Consider the following 21,150-nt stretch of genomic DNA (forward strand, 5'->3'; position numbering starts at 1 on the left):
CAGTTATTTCTGTACGTCAGATGGAAATTTATTGTCAGCAATAAATATAAGAAAAAGGCACAGAGGAGAAGTGCAGGAGGTCAGTCACTCACGGGTGCCCAGAGACAAGCCCAAAGCTTTCAGTGGGAGCTATAGGACCTGGCATTGTTACTATTGCACCGTCTTTGCTCTGTGGGGGCTGCATACCTTCACCATACGTACCTCTGTGTGCCAGTGCTTGCTGGTTGGTTCTGTAACATGAGCCACACAGTTGCTGGAACAAACACAACATATGTCCCTGATTCTGTTTCCATGCCCTGCTCTATAAACAGAGAAAACTGTGAGATGTGCTCAGCTTTTTATGAAAACAGAAAGAAGCCAAAATATGTTGGATGTGAAATTTTAATAGTTGCCTGGCATCATTACCCTTCTTGTACAGCAGGAGTAAATGAGGAAAAGCGTTCTTGACCTGCAGAGCTGGGACCTGACTCCAGGTGGGGAGATCTGCTAGATGTTCCTGCAGGGTTGCTGCAAGCCAGGAGTTGCCCGCACACCACCCCCAGCCCGGGTTTTGGCCACAGGAACAGCCTTTAGTGAAGAAAGGGCAGAGGATAAAAGGGCCAAGGAGGCCCATAGCCCTGAGAGCCAGCTCCATACTGAGCAGTGAAACCCCAATATAACGGTCAAGGGCAAGCCCAGGTCTCCTCCTTCCCCAGCTGCGAGGTCCATGGGGAATCTTTTGAGGCTCTCAGTGATGAGAAGACCTGTGTAAGTTGATGCCCTACAAGTAGTAATGTCAAGTTTGTCTATCATTTTTGTGGTGTCACCGTGTTAACTCCCCTGTGGTCTGCCCACTTGAACCTCAGCAGGACAGAAGATACTCCCTGACTTCCAACTATGTAATGAGCAACAGATCCTGGAGCCCCCCAGAACAAAACCTCAGCACTGCAGATGAGACTGAAACCTCTGCTAAGCGAAAGGGTAATTCTGCTTTATCTGAGTTTGGAGGACAGGCAAAACCTCTCTTGTCTTACCATTCCTTCTGCTTGGGAAACTTTATGAGCAGTGTCTTGCAAATGTTGCCTTTCAGCATCTCACCAACGATCTGAATTTGGGGGCTTTTTTTCTGTTTTAAAATGTCTTTGAACACTGAAGATGAATAAGCTGATCTGGGAATGCTGATGATCCACGGCTATCTTGAGTCAGATGTAAAACAGTTCTGCTTGTGGCTTATGCTTCTCTTGCTTAAATTTCCTGCTCATTAAGAGAGGCAACAAACAGATGAAAAGTTTTAAACTGTGTAATTTGTGCAGTATAATAATAGGCCAAACCTAATATTCAAGTTAAATCACAGCACTACTTTTGGCAGAATTATTCTTGCTACGACAACAAAGACACACCACATGTATTTATCATTACTCACACCCTCTGCTGACTTCACTCTGCTCACCATGACTCCCACATCTGAAAGATATTGATACTGATTCTGACTAACTCTAATGAAAAGTTAATCCCTAGGAAGCATGGTTTAAACGCAGCCTGCATGTCAGTCTTCACTGGGCCTTTCTTCAGTAAAATCCTGGGAGCATGCTGGATTCAAGGCTGAGCTATTTCCCATTGTTATTTCTGGTGCATGACAAATGAACCTGGGACTTTCACCTCAATGACATGGCCAATTTACAAACTCTTCCAAGACAGTTTTTATTAACTGGGTTGTTGCTCTTCTATTTTGCCATCTGTTGGTTCACCCAAAAATTACTTTTTTGTTGTTGGTGTTTAAATTCTAAAAGCTTTCCAGTTAAAATACAATCAGATTTATTTAAGAAACACATATGCTAGCAATGCAGACATTTACATCCATGCTAATCACTACCTCCTCGTTTCAACCAGCATGGAGCAATAGAGTCTTTCAGGGTTTTGGTCATCTGATCGTAAAGCAAATGCCTAGAATTAGTCAGATGAGTCCTTCAAGTCCCTGTTTCTCCCCAGACCTTAGAGGGAGTTTTCATGAAAGTTGTTTACAGCTAAATGGGAATTATCAAAATCTCTTTGCTCATATTCAGCAGCACATATCCATTTATAAATGCACAGATATATGTATTACTAATTCAATTCATGAGATTTAATACATTTACACATATTTGATTTTATTAGCAATGAGTAATACAACAGCATTTGATTGTATTGCCAATACAATCAGATACAATGCAATACATCTGAGCCCAATCAACTGAAAATCTTTCCCTCTCTCCTACAGAAGGTTGGGATGGTCATTAATGGCTCTCCCTAGCCTCAAACCCTCTACTCTTCAGTGAGATTTTGCAGCTATCTTTTTTATGTATTCATCGCTGACCCATTGCCCTGTCCAAGCCAGACTGAGCTACCAAAGCACTTACCATGGGCTGGATCAAACCAACTCCTGCTGGTATCAGCAAGGAGGAAAAGACTCCTGGTCCTGCTTGCAGTGTGTGCTCTGATGTCTGACCTAGCTAGAATACCTGCATATCCATCACAGTTTTCCTCCATCAACACACTGGAAAATTAATTGATTTACCTGCGCTGAGTGGAAACTAACCTGACAGTAAGCTCTGTTTTGCTGCACAATTAACTTAATACATGAACGTGAATCTGTTCAATTTAATTAGTGCACTTGACATCCCCTGTTTGCAGAAAGGGGTTTTCTTACACAGACACACAAAAAAGCCATCTGTTCACCCCTGTGTAGATCCTAAAAATATACTTGAGAACTGCACTAGACTATGGCTCTACTGAGCAAAGCCTTAACAAAATAAATGTAACTGGTGTTTTTATGTTAACAGAGTGCAGTCCTAGATTAAAATAGCATGGTGATTAAAAGGTTAAGGATATTTTCATGTTTCTTCTTGCTCCTGTCTGCAAACTTCCTCAAGATCCTAATTTCAGATTTTGCCACCTAAAACAGACAAATTGAGCCTGGAACACCAATGATGCTTAGTGCCAACAAATCTGCAGTATAAAAGTCATCAGGATCTCAAAGCTGGACCGACCTGTGGGGAACAGGCTAGTACTGCTCACAGGGCAGGAATGAAGCACTGGACCAAGGGGATGCTTTTACCTTCCAGTAGTGCTCTGGGAACACAGGTGACCTTCAGAGCTCAGAGGAACTTTGCTCTGGAACATTGTTATCTTAGAAAATATTACTGATTTGTTTGCTAAGGATACTAAGGTCAGACCAGCTACAGAGTAAGTTCATTTATAACATCTGCCCTGGTGAGGCCACATCTGCAGTACTGCGTCCAGTTCTGGGCTCCACAGTTTAAGAAGGACAAGAAATTACTGCAGGGAGTTCAGCAGAGCACTACAAAGATGATTAGGGGGCTGGAGCATCTTTCTTATGAGGAGAGACTGAGAGTACTGTGTCTGTTCAGCCTGGAGAAGAGAAGGCTGAAAGGGGATCTCATCAGTGTTTATAAATATCTCAAAAGTGGGTGTTAAAAGGATGGGACCAAACTCCTTTCAGTGGTGCCCAGCAATAGGATGAGGTGCAAGCACAGGCTGAAGCACAGGAGGTTCCATCTGAATATGAGGAGAAACCTCTTTACCTCGAGGGTGCCAGAGCCCTGGAACAGGCTGCCCAGAGAGGTTGTGGAGTGTCTTTCTCTGGAGACATTCAAACCCACCTGGACACCTCCCTGTGCGACATACTCATGTACCTGCTTTAGCAGGTGGATTGGACTAGATAATCTCCAGAGATCCCTTTCAACCCCAACCATTCTGTGGTTCTGTGTGATCTTATGAAGGTTTTTTTTTATTCTTATATGGCTTTTGACCTCAAGTCTAAAGGAAACATCAATCCACACCATAACGTGAGGTCCAGAGAATGCAGACACGTCAGACATTTCCATATCAGCCTCAAGACCCTTAGAAGCACACACAGGCTAGCAGGGCTCTCTCTAGCACAGTGTGCACTGAAGATAAGCAATGGACAAATTGCTTGTCAGCAACGGTGAAGAGAAAATTTTACCAGCGACCTTTTTCTTTCATCTGCAAAGGGCTGAGAGATGATGCATGAGCGTGCAGACACCTGAAGGAGGGGGAGCCTTGGGAAGGACATGGGTCAGTGTCAGAAGGTGGGACTTTTCAGGTTTGCTGTGTGAGTTGAGAGAAACCAGTATCCTGTTTCGATCCTCACAGTTCTCTTCAGTGTTCTTGTTTGTCTAGATAACTCCCTCCTCCTGCAGGAAGCTTTTGGAGCAGTGACCTACAGCTTTCCATTGCTGCCAGGCTCTCACTATACTAATATTAACAAGCTGGCTGGAAATAGATTTTGTCAGTCCCTGAAAGGAAATCAGATTCTATGAAAAGCCTCTGTCTTTCACCCAAATGCTTTTATGTCCCTGTCACCTTCCCCTGGCACAGTGAGTGCATCTATGCCCCATGAACTGACCTCATAGCATTCAGCTCTTCTTCAGATGCAAAACCAAACCTCAGACTGCTACATCCCTGCAGAATAAGAGGAGCATTAAGATTCAGGCTGTATCCTATATGGAAAACAAGTTAGCTGGGTTTCTTTAGTACTTTTTAAAAGGATACTTTGTATTGAACAACATCCTGAAGCCCTAGTTCCCTCTTACTGCAGCATTGTCCTCTGATCTACAAGCTATCCACTGATCTGCTTGCTGCTGTCAGAAAATTAAGGGGCCATGCGTCTAGAGTGACTAGTTTCAAGACAGCCACATAATTACCATCATCACATGATTAAGAGGAGACAGTTTTCATCCCAGGTTTTCAATGCCCTCGACATTCAGTAACTTCATCTTTTAATGAGGCAAGCTTGTTATCCTGGCTAGCACTACAGCTTGAGGAATTAAACAAGCAGGTAGCAATGTGTGGAAGGAAAGCAGAGGATCCCACACAAGCCCTGGACTGTGGGCGGGGGCTTGGTCCCCCTGCAATGGGGCTGCTGCAGATGGAAGAACCAGACACAGCATGGGAAGGCTGGACCTCGCTCTTGACCCTTTTCTCATCCCAGTACAGCCAAGTGCAAGAAAACAGCCTTGCAGAGGGGGCTCTAGAAAAACCCTAAAAATGAGAGTGAAAAAAACATGAATTCCCAAACACAAAAACAATGTGATGGTAAAACAGCTATGGGGACTCCTTGAACAGTAACTCAGTGCCATTAAAAGGAAATGTAATCCTTGCTTGAGGTTCGTACAAGGATTTGTGAATGATGATAAAAATAAGGCCTCCTTCCAAATACACAACTGCAGCAGAACCACCACAATCTGTTGTATGCAGGAAAAAACCCATGTCTCTTCCTCCTTCTGCTAAGATTAAGATTTTCAACATCTGTCTTGTATTGGGTGTCCCAAAACTGAGTGCACTATACTAGATGGGGCCTAAACACCACACCTGTCCCAGTGGGGGTTGGTCTGCAGACATCTGACACACCAATGCCAAAAGACAGAGAACAAGAATGACCTCTTCTACAAGGACAAAAGTTCACTAAACCCCCAAACACATATAGGTATGGCAGAAGACACCTTGCAAGTGCTTTTCCGGTCTTAAACTGAGACCTCACTACCGATGTTAAGGTTGTCACAGGCACAGTGCTGTGGTGTGAAAACTGCCTTGTTGGAGTTAACAGCTTCTTGGTGGGCCTGGAGGTTCCTGGTCCTACACACAGGCAGGAACAATTGACTGTATGAATACTTGATGGGGAACAGCTGGTGAAGATGGGTCAGGAATGCCTCGAGCTGGGAAAATGGTAAACATCCCCCTGGGATGTGAAAACCTCTTGCAGGCATGTGAGGTGATCCTTGCACACACTGCTGCGCTGGTGAAAGGGAACAGCCTTTACGCCACAGGTTCAGGATTAAGGACCAAGAAGAGCAGAAGCCACCTACCTGGCTAAAAGGGAAATCTAGCCTGGTGATCATGTGGAGGTCATGACCAGAGGCAGCATACATGAACCTGAGGTCTTTTTTGCCAAAGCATGAGGGACGTGTCAGAGTGTTGTTGTGCAGAAGTTTTTTGGTTCCATGTGGTCTCTGGGACATCACTGGAGACACTTGTGACTGAAAGCATTGATGATGCTGCTGGAACTATGTCCTTAGCAAGTCAGAATATCTTTTTCTCTGGTAAATGAACCATCTGATGAACTGAAGCTTAGATCACCTCACCCTTGCTCAATTTAATTTGAATAATAGTATACTGTTCCCACATACTACATCATTGGAGAACTGATCTCTGCAAGCTCAGTTATGGCTGGACCAGGGGACCTGGCTGACAGGACCAATGGCCAAGACATGAGCCCAAGGTATCCAGATGATTGCTGTTGGAAGAGAATTGTTTCCATCTGACCTCAGAACCTTACAGTAAATTTACAATAATTTATCATATTCTAAACCTTATTTAACAAAGAGCTGTTTTATTTGGTAAGCACCTCTAATAGATGGTTGCTTACATGTCCACATCTGTTTCTATTTGTGTGCATGCACAGGGGTGCATATGTTGACTTTTCCTATATTTGTCAATACACCTGCACCTCAAATGCTTGCCTTAAATAAGGCTTGCCTCATTTGCAGATGTCTGCTGAAATTTATTAGGAACAGCATGGGGTTTTTTAATTTAACCGAGATAATAAGACAATATGTCACTTCCAAATTTAATAGATGTCTGGAAAACAATTACATGGTCATTAAAGTAAATTCTTGTGCAAGCAGATTTCATGTAGCGAAAAAAGCTACAACAGAAAAATCAGATTATGGATCCAGAGAAAAGTTAAGTCACCTTCCCTCAAGTACCAGATTGTTCTCACTTCTAATTTTCCATTCCCCCCAATCCCCTGGAGGGCCACGCTTTGACCGCTCAATTAAAAACTGGGGTCTCTGGTACAGAACAAGACCCAGCCTAGGACAAGATTAAGAATCTAGTTGTACATGTGAACTCAGCTCACTTCTGCAAAGCGCTATTTTACAGCTTTTTTCTTCTAGTGTGAGAAAGGACTTTGCTTTCCAAAGTGACAGAGAAAGCTGTTTCTGAGCAGTCCTTCGTCTCTCCTGAGAGTCTGTAAAAAACATTCATCTTGTACAAGGGTGAATTGGGATTGATGATCCTTTCATTGTTCTCCCTTTCTCCCACTCCTGCTAAGCCTTTATACCTCTCTTGGCCTGCTCTGCCTTCCTTTCCTCTTACTCCTTCTTCACCCAACTCTCCCTTCTGCCCTGTCACCTTTATGGCAGAGGTTGTCCATGTTGCAGTGCCATCTGGCCCCTCAGCTATTAAGACTTCTATATTAACTCCATATTTCATGATTAATGGAGATTTGCTCATGTATTGCATTTGTCATTATGTTCTCACTGCTTGCCTTCCCTTTCTGCTCTTCCTCAGCAGCAGCCGTGTCCCCAGAATGGCTCCCTGCTGCACCAAGGCCACTCTGCCACCTTTAACGGAGGTTTCATCCCTTACAGCCAGCTTTGGACCTCTTGCCCCACTGCAAACACTTTGCCCATGCCATCAGTCCATTTCGGTGTTCAACTCACAAATTATGAGAGTTTCAACATGAAGGTTTCTCTGGGTACCTGCCATTTACAGTAGGGACACATGGGTTGCTGGGAAATGTCCAAGTTTTGGATGTCTTAATTCTAATTAGAATGGCAACTGCCAATGGACTGGTCTCACACGGCTTACGTCCATTCACAAGTCTGGAAATAGTTATAAGACAATAGCTAAGAGCAACAAACTGGCGCTCACTCCCAGGCCTATTCAGTCCTGCTCGTTTGTTATCCAGCCTCCTCAATTATGTATTCCCAGATGAAGGCAAAAGCCTAGAACAGAAATGATGCTTTATGAAGCTGACCCAGTTACAGATCAGCAAGCTGGTGAAATCTGCAACAGGGTAAAGAAAATGAATGAACTCGATGTGCAGCTATATCCAAGCCCCAGCCGAAAGGGCCTCAAGAGATCACATTAAGATGGCAATTTAAGTAAGATTTATGGCCTTCGTCTCTGCTCCTGGGGCACAGAGGGCTGTGAAGGCTAGTTAGCACACTCAAAATCCCTGGAAGTGTAAACCTCTGAGCTCCCTCTGTGTGGTCTGGCATAAAAGCAACATGAGGGGGGAGTGATTGGCAGTAGGGAGTTAGGTTATCAAATCAAGATAATGCCAACTAAGGGAACAATCAAAGGAAAATGCATATAATCTTTTATGCTGGTCCTTCGTTCCTGCTAGCAGAGAGGTATCTAGTGGGACCACAAACTCTCTGGGACAGGGCCTGTGGCCTAGATCTGCAAATACACAGGGATACCAAATTCCCACTGGCATTTCTTTGAGTATTAGGGGCCTAAATACTTTCCCTATAAATCCAAGCACCTAAAAAAGTTTCCTGTATTTAATCTTATAACTATGCCTTTGTATATAACTCATGCATATACATGTGTGTGCATGTTTGCAATTTTACCTCTGGTGACATAAAGATGAGATTAGCTGTCTCTTCACAACCCTGAGAAGCCCTCACATAAATGACCTATCTGACCTTGTATCACCAGCTCTCTCCAACTTTCATCCTCTGTTTTCCTATTTGTCCTTAGTGAGATCTCACCCCCCCACATGTTGGCCTAGAGTAACAAGCCCTGAATTAACACTGAGAAGGTGAAGTAGGGACCAGTCACAGTTATTAGTGCAAGAACTGCCCTAGGTCAGAGCTCGGATAAACGAGCAAGTGGCTTTGAAATCTTCATCTGTTTCTTCTATGCCTTGTGTTACTCAGGACTCGAGACTGAAATGTGTGGAGCAAGCAGACCAGCAATGCTGAAGCCAGACAAACATCACCCCTGCTCCTGCCCATCTTTTCTCCCTAGTCTGCTGCAGAGATGAGTAGAGACCTCATGTAATACAGCTCCCTGCCAAGTTGATACTTCCACTATGCTAGATGTTTTGTAAATCCATTTAAGAGCTCCCGTGCTCCCAAAAGCTCATAGAAATTAACTGGCTGCTCAGTATTTATACACCAACAATCCTACAGAAAATGGCAGAGTTAGCAATAATTTCAGTCTCTTGTCTGCAGTGCTCCAACCCAGAGGACAGTGCTGCCACATAGCATGGAAAACAATGACTCCCTTCATGTTTAAGTGATGCCCAGGCACCCTTTGACTTCAGCAGTGCAGGTGGAATAAAGGTGCACACCAACCCAATATTCTGAGGCTGTTGAGTCTCTCACCCATGCTGGTGGGACAGGATTGTGTCTGCAGCTTTTATCTAACACCCACAAGTAATAGCCTCCCTGGGAAATACTTCTTCCTCCCTGCCACCAGACTCCGTCACTATATATAACTCCACTGTTATCTGTGAAGTCTAGAGGAGGCAGAGTGAAAATCAATCAACAGGAAAATTTTAACTGAATGCAAAAATACCTTATAAAAAATAATTTTTGAGGCCAGGGGGAGAGGACTTCGTTTATATAACAATCTATTTTCAGATTGGCAGACGATTGATAATAATCAAAGCTGACTGCAGTAGCAATCATATTAAAGTGGGACTAGCTTTCAAGCTTGGTAGAAAATCTGTTCAGGTTTTGCACTCAAGGCAATCCCACATGTTTTACCAAAGGGAAAGCAGGGAGACTCAACAAAGCTCAGTGTTCAACTGAGAAGTGGAACAACTGGGGCCATAAGGGCAGAAGACAGGCACGAGCTGCTGGAGCCTTGGTCATCTTGCAGGTGCATACACAGAGCAAGATCCTGAGAACAGTCTCCACAGCCACCTCAGGAAAGAAGAAGTGATGGAGATTCATGGATGCAGCCGCATTCCCATTAGTACCTCTGCTTGCAAGGATGGCAGAACACTGGCAAGGTGCTTTTCAAAATCTTCCCATTCACTCTGGAGCACAAACTGAGCTACTGAGCCAGCTTCACTGCAAAGCTCCCTCTGTGAAAGGCTTTGTATTGGAAAGTCAATTTATTCATTGTGGAAGATGGCTGGTTTGGGGCTTTTCTTTAACTGAGTGCTGGAGTAAAAACAAGTCCTTTGCAATAAATAGCACCTGGTGTGGCAATAAAGCTGATCTGATTTTCATTTCCTGATAAAGCTCTGTCTATTTTCTCTCTCTCCACTGCAAAGAACTTGCAGGATCTGCCTCTCTATGAATAATTTGAATTCCCTGATAATGTGACTGTCATATAAAAAGTGAAATGGTGCTGAAAAATATGTGTATAGGATTTGATGTGTGTGTCAGATTAGAGGAAAAGTGTACTGCAGCTTTCTGTCGTTTATCTGAGATGATGTGTGTTTACTCACCTCTGCACACCATTTTCCATATTTTATGAGCTGAGCACTTACAGCTCCCATCAAATTAGTGAGAGTTACTGGTGTCCTTCACACCTGAAATAAGTCAGCTCATTAAAGGAAACTCATTCCGGTATGCAGAAACTTTACGGCAGCGCAGGACACCCATCAGCTCCTTTTCCAAGGACCTTTTCCAGTAAAGTGGCCCAAAGCACAGAGGAAGGTTTATGTGCACAGAGCTCAGGTACAGGCAGCAGCCTCTGGTGCAGCTCAGACCATACAGATGACTTTTCTGAGATGAATCTCTTGCTCAAAAGGAAGTTTTCTAGGTAAAGCACCAAGAAGGCAGCATCTTGAAACCTTCCCTGAAACATTCGCCTTAATTTCTCTGAAGTCATGGCCGTTGCCTGAATTTCCTCTTCTACATAAAGCAGACAAATAGATCTGCACTAAAGAGCTTGCTGTTCTGCTAAGCAGACCCAAATCTGACCCACCGTCTTCACTGTCTCCCTCGGTTCTGCTCAATCTGCAAGGTGCCTTTGTTTTCTGAGGTATTTGCCTACTGTAAGAGGAATGAATGGACAAAAAGTCACTGTAACTGGTGTTTTTGCAAGTGTATCAAAATCTTGACAAACATTTCCATAGAGACATCTTGCAAAATTTGTGCTTTCCTACTGCCTTTTCCCATGTGTTTCCCTGCTAGAGGTGAGAGACAGAAGCATTACAGGAAAACTTTCAATATATCCTCTTTCATCTTGTTGCCTTTGATTTCTGAGCATAACAGAAGTCCAGCCCATAGTGGTCCAGCTGACTGAGCTCTTCATACAGCATCTTCCCAGTGGGGTCTGGATGAAGCAGCCTTAAACTGTGAAGGTCCCAGTTCTCAGTCATTGTGTTGAACAGACATCAGGGCCAGGCTACCCCCAGCCAGCATCTGGCAGCATCTGCTGCCCTGCCTGCCTGGCACCAGCTTCAGAGAGGATGAGATTGCTCAGCTGACCACTAACGTGTCACCACGCTGCAGAGGAGCCACCACTTTCCTTGTACCCATCTGATATGAACACTGGGACTGAGCCTAGAAACACCAGCGAAATCACAGAGAATTCTTCTCACTAAAGTGCCCACTGAGACATCCAAGAGACCCAAAATTTTCCATCTTCTGCCACCTTCCAACTACCACCACCATCTGTGAGCTACACAGCAAACACTGTCCAGTATATTTATAAGTGCAATACAAATATCGTTTTAGGAAATATATTTTTAAAATAATATTATCTAGATGAGGTCCAGTTGGTGCTAGATGAAAGCCTCAACTGTCAGATACCAGTAACTAATATCAGCAAATATCTACATGGTGCCTGAGAGGAGGAGGCAGCTGCCCCATGCATGATTTGGCCCATGCCCTCTCCAGCTTTATGCCTACATGAAGGTCCCACCACTAGTTTCCCCCAACACAGAGTCTACCTCCAGAATCATGGTCTGTGAGCTGGGGTTCTCTCATTTGTCTGTAAGCAGCAAGTACTTATCAAATGTAATACTGACTCATCTCCCACCAAAAGTCTGAAACTATCCCGCTACAGTGCTGGGTCCCAGGGAACCAAAACCTTTAGTCAGCTTGGCCAAAAAGATGGTGAAGTTTTTCTCCATGGTGAGAGGGAAATGCATGTTATAACTACAGATGGAAGACAATTGTAGGAGGAAAACACTAATAAAGACATAGGAACCTACAGGCAAAGATATTATTTACTAAGCCAAGAAAAAACAAACCTTCCTTTAATTTATAAGAGGTTCCAGTGGTGCCATAAGCAGAGACTGAGCCATATTAAGTAAAATCAGTTTTGCAAACAAGCCCATAATGAATGCATTTATTTTTGACTGGCTGCTCACCAGTAATAAGACACGAGGACTGTTTAATACCTTTGTTTGTTTAGTGTTTCCTGCTTATTGAAACTTTCCCCTCAACAGCAATTCAGGAGCTCTGAAGGACACACTGGAGGCTGCATATGGACCCCGCTGCCTGGAACAGCATTCTGGTGGCATTTTAATATGGTCCTGCTGCGGTGTGGACAGATCTACTGCTTTTATTGGAGAAATATTGAGCTATTTCATTTACTGGTCTTCATGAAGCACACACTCAGGAGAGCCTGGTGACTGTCTGGAAAGTCAAAGTAATTTTATGGCTTCTTCACCTCACCACAAGCTGCTTTGGGCTGCGCCTACAGTCAGAGTCAACCACTCCTCAGGAGATGCATAGTCAGAAAGAAAATCCTAGTTATAACCAAACTGCAGTGTCTCACACTAAAATATGTTGATTTTGGTGACTTTTTGACATGAAAATCTTCAGATCAGCTCTCACCATGTTTAGATGTGTGGGTTTAGACAGACAGTTGCCAGGGTTGTTGTATAACTGTTTAGCTTTTCAGTTCCCATATGACTGTGAAATATATAGTTTATGTTAGTACTATTTTATACCACGTAGGTGCAGGCTGTGCCGCACCAGTCCTGCATGCTGTCCCACCAGAGGCTGTGGCAGAGGATGGCTGCCCACCTGGTTGGGCTGGGAGCTGCGGTCCATGCACTGTTGATGCTTGAGCAAGTCCCCCTGTGCCTGGAAGGGTCCGGAGCCCACTCTGGGCTTTGGCTTGCCCATGAAAAACTGGGGATGAAGCAAGGGGATATATTTAACCCATATGATGTTGGTGAATGAGGTGTTCAACCCACAAGAGGAACAGAGGAGGAGGAGAGGTGCCATCTGCTAAAATTTGCAGCCAAGAGCCTCAGAGGGAGAAACCAGAGATGTTTCAGCGTCTCCGGGGAAACTAGGGAAACCACCAAGGGGCTGAAAAGCTGCCAAAGCCCAAAGCACCCAAAGAAGAAGAAGAACATAGAATCATGGCATCATTTAGGTTGGAAAAGACCCTTAAGATCATCAAGTCCAGCTGTTAATCTAGCACTGCCAAGTCCATCACTACACAAATTCCTAAGCACCACATCTACACGCCTTTCAAATATCTCCAGGGATGGTGACTCAACCACCTCCTTGGGCAGCCTCTTCCAATGCTTGACAACGTGCGCAAGATTAATTTCACTTAGCTTTGTATCCCTCATTCTTTGCTGGTTAGCATAGGCTGTCCTTCATGGTCAATGGAGGGAAACAGGTCCCTTTATCCAAACGATTTATTCTAAATATATTTAATTCTAAATATTTCTAGATACAGTTTCAGTCTAAAACCATAGAATGAAATGAATGAAATTCTGAAAGTGGTTTTCCTTCATGGAATGTAAAGGGGGTCTAGACAACCTGCTCAGATACAGATGTACAGTTGGTGAGATGGATCCCAGCAACAGGGTCTGAACACAACACACACAACTACAGGCGGCACATCAGCGTGATACACATCCGCCAGCTTTGAAGCAATATCAGTCACAGCAGCCACGCTGCTCTGCACAGAGAAACACCCTCACCCTTCACCTCTAGTGGATGGGACGAGGGTGCAGGAGGGTCCCACCACAGCCTTGGCAATCTTTTGGCAGGACTGCAAGGTGTGTCCACTTCACCAAGTGTTTAACATTCCTGTGCACCACCACAGGGTGTACTCACAAGCGGGGACACAGCCTGGATGGTCTGCACATCACACATTTTTCTAAGGGTCTGCAAACATGTACTGAGCTCCCAAATCAGGCTCCCTCAGTAAACTTTCCTTTAATGCTTTCTCAATGACATTGAACGAGATGCTATCCCTAAGCAAATCATTCTCAGGGTTTCCTTGCTCCCAGTTTCCCGCTTTTTTGCCTCAGTTTGGTGTTATACTCACCCTCCTACATGGTGAGGACAGCAGAACTGATGTCTGGTTATTTGGGGACAGCAGAGCCTCCTAAACATTTTTGTTGATGCAGCCAAAAGGATAATAAAATGGTTCCTGTGATAATACATTATAAACAACCATATTCTTTTCTGCCATTGTATACACTAAAAGGTGACTTTTATGCTGCCTCATTTTTAAGATGCTTCTGATATGTTCGTAGACATGCAACAGCTCCTCCCAGCTCCTCTAGACTGAGGAAACTTACCCCACCTGGAACGATTAAAAAGCAGCCTGCAAGCCTTGGTGCTTTTCCTTGTATTTTTTTTTCCTGTTTGGACATATTTTCTTGCACAGTCTCTGGGGAAGAGATTCCTTTATCTACAGTATATGTAGCAGGTAGTTTCCCCAGGCTTTCTTTGTAGTCTATGGAGAGGAAAAGGCACTTCAGGTGATGCTAAAGCAGAGATCTAACAGAGGGCAGCCAGTCTCAGTGTAAGATCTACCTGAGCCTCTCCACAGTTTAGGAGACAGCTGGCAGCCACCGGCTCACTTGCAGCCACCTGAAGACACACGAGACAGGCTGCACTTTGGGTTTTGGACAACGCTTGTGCTGTGATACCAGCAGTTGTGTCTTGTGTTCTGCCCAGCCTGGTGTCTTCTCCCCATCGGCAACCCAGAGTGAGGTTCATGGCTGAACCCAAAGCCCAGGAGCTACAAGTGGACACCAGCTCAACCAAAACCTCCACCTGGTGAACATTGAGCCAAGCTCAGCACACGCAGAAACCTGCTTTTGCATGGTAACACCTCACCATTTTGCAAGTACCACGTTATATTGCAAGCTCATGCAGCAAATACCCATACTGCATACCCACCTGCATTTGGCAGTTTTGGCTTTTGCTCACTCTTCCTAGTGATCCTCAGGCTTATCCCCTGAGAGCTCATTTCCCCACCCATTACTGAGAAGAAAGGTTGAAGGGTCTGATGCTTCAGTATGTCAGTGTGGGACTTGGAAAACATTTCTCTTGAGAGGTTTTTGTGTCATTCTGCAGACAGGCATTGCTTTCTGCATGCCAGGCTCCTGCCTGCATCTGCAGTGGGACAGTGGCCCTGATCTGGCTGGGACACCTGAGCTCTGCAGGGCCACCTTGTCCACCATGGGTGAAGTGCTTTCGGGTGAGGACAATGCAGGCTGAGCTGCTCCTGTCCTCCAGGGTGCCTTTGTAGTCCTTCTCACCTTCACACTCTGCCCCTGTTTCCCCTGGAACCCAGCTCTGGCCCTGCAGACTCTGCCAGGTAAACCTGTGGACAGCTGAGGAATTTGGGCTCCAGACCATGCCTGAACAGCAGCACCAAACCAGACACCTCCCTCCTACGCACACCATGACCAGCACTACTCTGCCTGACCTCAGAGAGAACGAAGTAATCGCACCATGGTGTCGCTGTTAGTTATAAATATATATCTATCATTAGCACTCAGAAACAAAAAGCACTGAGTGCCCCTTGTGCTGGGGGCTTAGGACAGAGGAGACCTTTGGTCTCTTAATAAGGAATGTCCACTAAATTAAAATCTGTAATCCATCTGACCTATTTATTTTTTAACCAAGAACAAAGGCTTTTGACTTCTACTGCTCAGCATTCAAACCGAGCATGATCTGAACTAGTCTCCATCTCTGCTTACCAGAGATGTTCCCAAAACACAGAATGAAGTTCCCCTTTAAGAATGCATATCCTTTATTAATACCTTGCCATTAGCAAAGTAATTTCTGCCATCATAATAGGTTTTACTCAAAACTTTCTATAAACATCAAGGAAATGGCACAGTAATTTCTTATAGCTTCCCTCAGCATTTATTTTCATGGATTAATCAGAATTATCTATGTCCAAAAAGAAAATTTGTTAATGTAATTCTGTTGCCTCAATCTCTTTGCTGATATCCCTTATACTCTTACACCACCTTCCTTACCAGCATTTTTCAATCTGGATCCCATCACCTGCATGCCAATCCTGTCTCATTTACACACTGAGAGAGAGCCTGTGCCGCCATTCTCTCACCCTGCCTTGGGGGAATAAAAAGAAAGAAAATAGCTTGATTTTGAGGTTTAGTTCAAGAAAACAAACCAAGTGGAAATGAATACAAATTTTGCTACTGTGGTGAATTGCTGAAAAAATGAAATTTGAAGTTGAAGTTTAGGGTTCATCCTCATTTGGCATAAGAAATACCTTCTGCTCAGAGTTCAGAATATATTTCTGCAGATATTAATGTTTAAAACAGGCCTGCTGGGCAAGAATTTTTAAATTCTGGTTTACAGTTCAATAATGAGCAGTATAGAGAGACAGAAAGAAGATTGCTGGTTTACTGTAAATATTGGACACATCTTTCCACTGTCAGTAGAAGCAGACAATGTATATATTTCATACATAAGAGATCCCTAGCAGACCTATTGTAAATTACCTTTTATATGCAAGAGTCCTTTGAGGAATTTGGCTACTTTACTGTTCAGAGACAAGAGAAACAAGTCAGCCATGAAAGATCACTCTTTCCTGTAACTTTTCTGAAAACTGGTGACATTCATTGCTGACTCAAAGCAAATCCCATACAACTGCGCAGCAGCAAAACATGACAACAAATCCTTTATTTTTCTGACAACCTGGCTTCATATTTTTTCTGTTGCTCACTTATGACCCAAATCAAAACACACTGCAGTCAGCAAGAGTGTTTCCAGTGATGTGTTGAGCAAATACATAGAAAAAATTATACCTTCTGGGATCCTATGGAGCTGTTTTTATGGAGGGGAAAATAGAGGTTGGAGCTACACATGTGAGTGAAGTGTAGGCAGCAAAATATGGGGACAGTTTTTGTAGGAGTATAATATTTATAGAAACAAAGCCCAAACAAGATCTTTTCATTTAGCTCGCAAATGGTTTCTATGCTGTAAGAAGAGACTGAGCCGTATTAAGCAAAATCAGCTTTGCCAGCAAGCACTGAAGTATGTGTGTGCACTTCTGAAGTGCTGATTAATGGCTGGGTGAAAGCCATAGGACATCTAAGAACTCTGAAATACTTCTGTTGGCTTAATGCTTTCTGCTGATCGCAACTTGCCCCTCACTCAGCTGCCAGGTTATGGTCAAGCCCTTCCCCACCTCAATGCCTGTGGCACAACTATTCACAAAGAAATGGCATCTGCCAACTCACACCTCACCTCCCAAAAGACAATGTGAGAAACATAGCCTCAATCTGCGTAAACGCATCAAGAAAATGTGAATTCAGGCCAGAGGTGTCTGACTACAGCGGTATCCCTAGGATAATTACAAAACCAAATTCAGCGAGACTCTCAAAAGTGCCCAGCACAGGTTTTTGTACTCCTATTGAGTTCAAACAAATCAGAGTTGGCTCAATCCAGGCTGAAGTTCTGCTTCAGAGAGGCTCATTTCAACTTGGTAAAATTCAATTACTTTTCCAATCTCTACCTGACAAATTTTGTTCATCCTTGACCAGATTTAGGAACTGGTATTTGTACAGCATTCAGTAAATCAGAGCCCCGGAGTCAGGGCACATGCTACCACCACAAAACACAGCAGGGAGGATGGGTGACCATTACATGACTCATCAGAAACAGCATCAGTACAAATAAAAAGAAATATCCAATCATAAAATCACTGTTGGCTCAGAAACAGTGATGAACAAGCCAACTGTTAAAGGAGAGCTGTCTCTGTCCTTCTTGCACTCAGACACTCGTTGCTTTTCAAACATTCAAGTCCATTTGTTCTCTTAATAGTGTGTTGATCAATTTGATGCTGGAGATAGTGGGTTTTTAAAGTGCATTTTCTTTCCTTTTGTACCCCTTCCTCACATGCACCAGACTGTCACAGTAAAAGATTACACAGTATAATAAACTATTATTTTCTACTATTTTTTTCAGTGATATCTTGGCTGCTGCACAAACAAGAACCACGTTCATTACTTCTAGGTAAGCTGATAAGAGAATTTTTTTCTCCTGCTATTTGCTGCAAAGGCTTCTCTTTTATTCGTGTTTTCTGTCGATCCTGGAGCATCACTTTATGGAGGTAATAATTTTTGGAGTAGAAATGAGCATTTAATTTGTGGGATTTGCTGCTCAGGTCTAAACTCTTCACGGTGCTCTTGCAATACTAACACGTTTATGAGACAAAGTCAATATAGGAAGGCTACAATCTTGATTTGTGTGTGGAAGGCAAAGAGGAATTTAAGTAAAAGCATCTACAAACTGAGTTTTTCAAGCAGGCTTTTCCTTAAGGACAGCACTCACGTGCCTATGATTCTGTTGGCTCCCACACAAACCCAAAGGAGGAGTTGCGTATTGTTAAAATGCTATTAAACTGCAACTGCGGGTTTATTTCTAAGAACAGATTTTAGGTTTCCCAGCATTGCACACCTGTTGCACAGACCCCCATCCAGCAGCAGCCTCCTGAGACCACCATGGGATGACACAAGCTGAAGAGTGTTAACCTGTATTAGCCTGTAACTAATACCTGTATTAGCCTGTAACTTCTCAGCTGCAGCATGTCCTGTGGAAAAGCTTTCAGTCCGGCTCCTGCCTAGCGGATTCTTAGTGATAAGGAGAAGGGTTTTTTAAAATTAAAAAAATTGCAAAGCAAAAACACATCCATCTGTAAAAAGAAGGTGGATCATGGGTGTCAGTTGCTATGCTCATAATTCGTCACTTCATTCTGCTACTGTAATTAAAATTTTTAAACTGTAATTAGTTTTCTGCAGCTCTTTAATCATGAGTAACTACAACAAAAAACACCAAAACTTTTAGATATGGTACCGTGGGGAAATGCACATATTAGAAAAGGATTAAAAGAGGACCTTCCCCACCATGGGCGCAAGCCAGAGGCAGCAAGTCGAGAGACAGGACCCATGTGAGATGCTAGCCTGGGGTGCAGAGGGGCAGAAGCTGAGTGCTTCATAGAATTATAGAATCATTTTGGTTGGAAAAGACCCTTAAGATCAAGCCCAATCATTAACCTAACACTGGCATTAAACCATGTCCCTAAGAACTTCATCAATATGTCTTTTAAACATCTGGGGACGGTGTCCCCAACACGTCCCTAGGCAGTCTGTTCCAATACCTGACAACTATTTCCATGAAGATATTTTTCCAAATATCCAATATAAACCTCCCCTGGTGCAACTTGAGGCCACTTCCTCTTGTCCTATCACTTGCTACTTGGGAGAAGAGACCAACACTCTCCATGCTACAACCTCCGGGTAGAGAGTGATGTCACTTGTGTGACTTTAAACAAAACAATTTTATCCCTCTTCAGCTGTCATCTGTAGCCTGCAGATATCAGCAGCTTCCCATCACTTCCCCTCCTCCTATCCCATTTATTCCCACTATGAGCTCTTCGGAGCCATACCTTGATTTTGGTGTGTATTTATACAGTGCCAACACCAGCTTGGCTACACGCTCACAGCTGCATTGGTACCAAATCCCTGATGCAAAGCAGGGAGCAAACACCACTCCTGAGAGCTGCCAGCTCACCCTCCCACCCCGCGACTCCATCCCCGGCCTCTGCAACGCAGGGAGCGTGGAATAAAACGTGCTCAGTCTCGAGTACACATCCCTGAGCAAGCGTGAGTTTTCCCCTCCTGCAAACACTCTGCAGCGGGCTGGAGGTTTTCACAGGCATTTAGTTCACTTCAGATTTTAACTAAGCATCCCAACATTATAGCGAGAAGGAAAACTACTTATGTTATAATTAGATACACTAGAAATAACCTCACCTTTTTCCTGACACGGCCTAAATTAGTATTCATTGGGCATAAAACACTGTGAATAAGCTAATTAAATGATTCATTTGCTCATTTGCCTATGCATGTTGATAACTATACAGCAAGAACCCAATAATTTCTTAACAGCCTCATTTATTTTAAGGAAGCTGCTGTCACCCATAAAGCATTGGCCAGCTGCCATGCATCCCTTCACCTTTCCCTCTTGCCTTCATAAATCTTCAATTAAACTCTCAAGCATCTTAGGTGTTTTTGTGAGGAAAACAGCAGCATCTATTTGGAGACAGCTGCTGCTCATCTGCTCACCTTGCAAAGGTTTCTTGGCCCCTGCCCCCTCTGCTGCCTCTTGCATCCTGCAGCTCATCACTTCTAATCCATGGAGATATTTCCCACCATCATTTGGTGCTTTGTCACTGCTCTGTATGGGAGGAGAGGAAGCTGTAGCTCTCCTCCTCTCTTAACCATGCAGCTAAGATTAACCATAAACCAGATCATTTGCTCTCAGTGCAATTTTGAACGAAGTCGTTAAAAGTTGCCATTATTCTCCATTATGCACAAGGCGCGCACAAGAGCTGTCCCTCTGCTCCTCAGTTTGGTGGGGAGGCCACCGGAAACCAGTGACTGGCAACTTTCCCATCCATCAGAACTGTTGGTGCTTATCCAGCCTCTCCAGATATTTCTGCGCATCCATGTGAGACAAGTGAGTCGGTGCCATCATCTCATTTTATAAGCGGGCACTTGAGGCGCAGATCTGAAATAACTGCTCAAGGTCACGCACAAAGCCTGATCAAGAAATGTAGCAAGTGTTTTCCTCTTCCCTGAAGACTGCAGTCCATCTGCCCAGGGACAAGAACTCACCTTTACTTACACACACACCTCACCTCAGATGCTTCCTAAACCTCCTCCTGCTGTGATGCTTCCCCTGCAAAAGGTGACAGGGGAGGTCCCAAGCCTGACAGTGTTCAAGAAGCGATTGGACAATGCCCTCAGACACTTGGTGTGAATTTTGGAGGTGTCCTATGCAGGGACAGGAGTTGTACTTGATGATCCCTGTGGGTCCCTTCCAACTCAGGACATTCTATGATTCTATGATCTCTTTTGGCAGGGAAACAGCAGAGACAATGGGTGTTTGTTCTCATCTGTCTTGTGGGGCCACCCCATTGTGTCACATCCCCTCTGTACAGATGATGACTCCTGTCTTCTTCTACTCCTATTTCAAACAGCTGTGGCTCTTCAGACATCCCTCCACTGCCCCAGCACCGACCAGAGCCCGACATGGACCACAGACATGTTTAGGTTACAGGCACGAGTTGTAGCAATCAAGTTAA

At 44.1% G+C, this 21,150-nt stretch overlaps 1 long non-coding RNA gene across 2 annotated transcripts in view; it reads right to left on the reverse strand.

Moving 5' to 3' along the window:
• The window catches only part of LOC135578696 (uncharacterized), a 41,877-nt gene extending 22,562 nt beyond the window's left edge, over positions 1-19,315 (reverse strand). The window contains exons 1-2 of one of the 2 annotated variants that reach the window (XR_010470787.1): positions 1,014-19,315; positions 202-301 (exon numbers count right to left, since the gene is read on the reverse strand). This is a non-coding gene — a long non-coding RNA (uncharacterized LOC135578696). Of the gene's footprint in view, positions 1-201 lie in introns of both variants that reach the window. The other variant, XR_010470786.1, reaches the window with a different exon arrangement.
• Between the last annotated feature and the right edge of the window lie 1,835 nt (positions 19,316-21,150).

The sequence above is a fragment of the Columba livia genome, chromosome 2 (genome assembly GCF_036013475.1).
Source record: "Columba livia isolate bColLiv1 breed racing homer chromosome 2, bColLiv1.pat.W.v2, whole genome shotgun sequence".
Classification (NCBI taxonomy): domain Eukaryota; kingdom Metazoa; phylum Chordata; class Aves; order Columbiformes; family Columbidae; genus Columba; species Columba livia.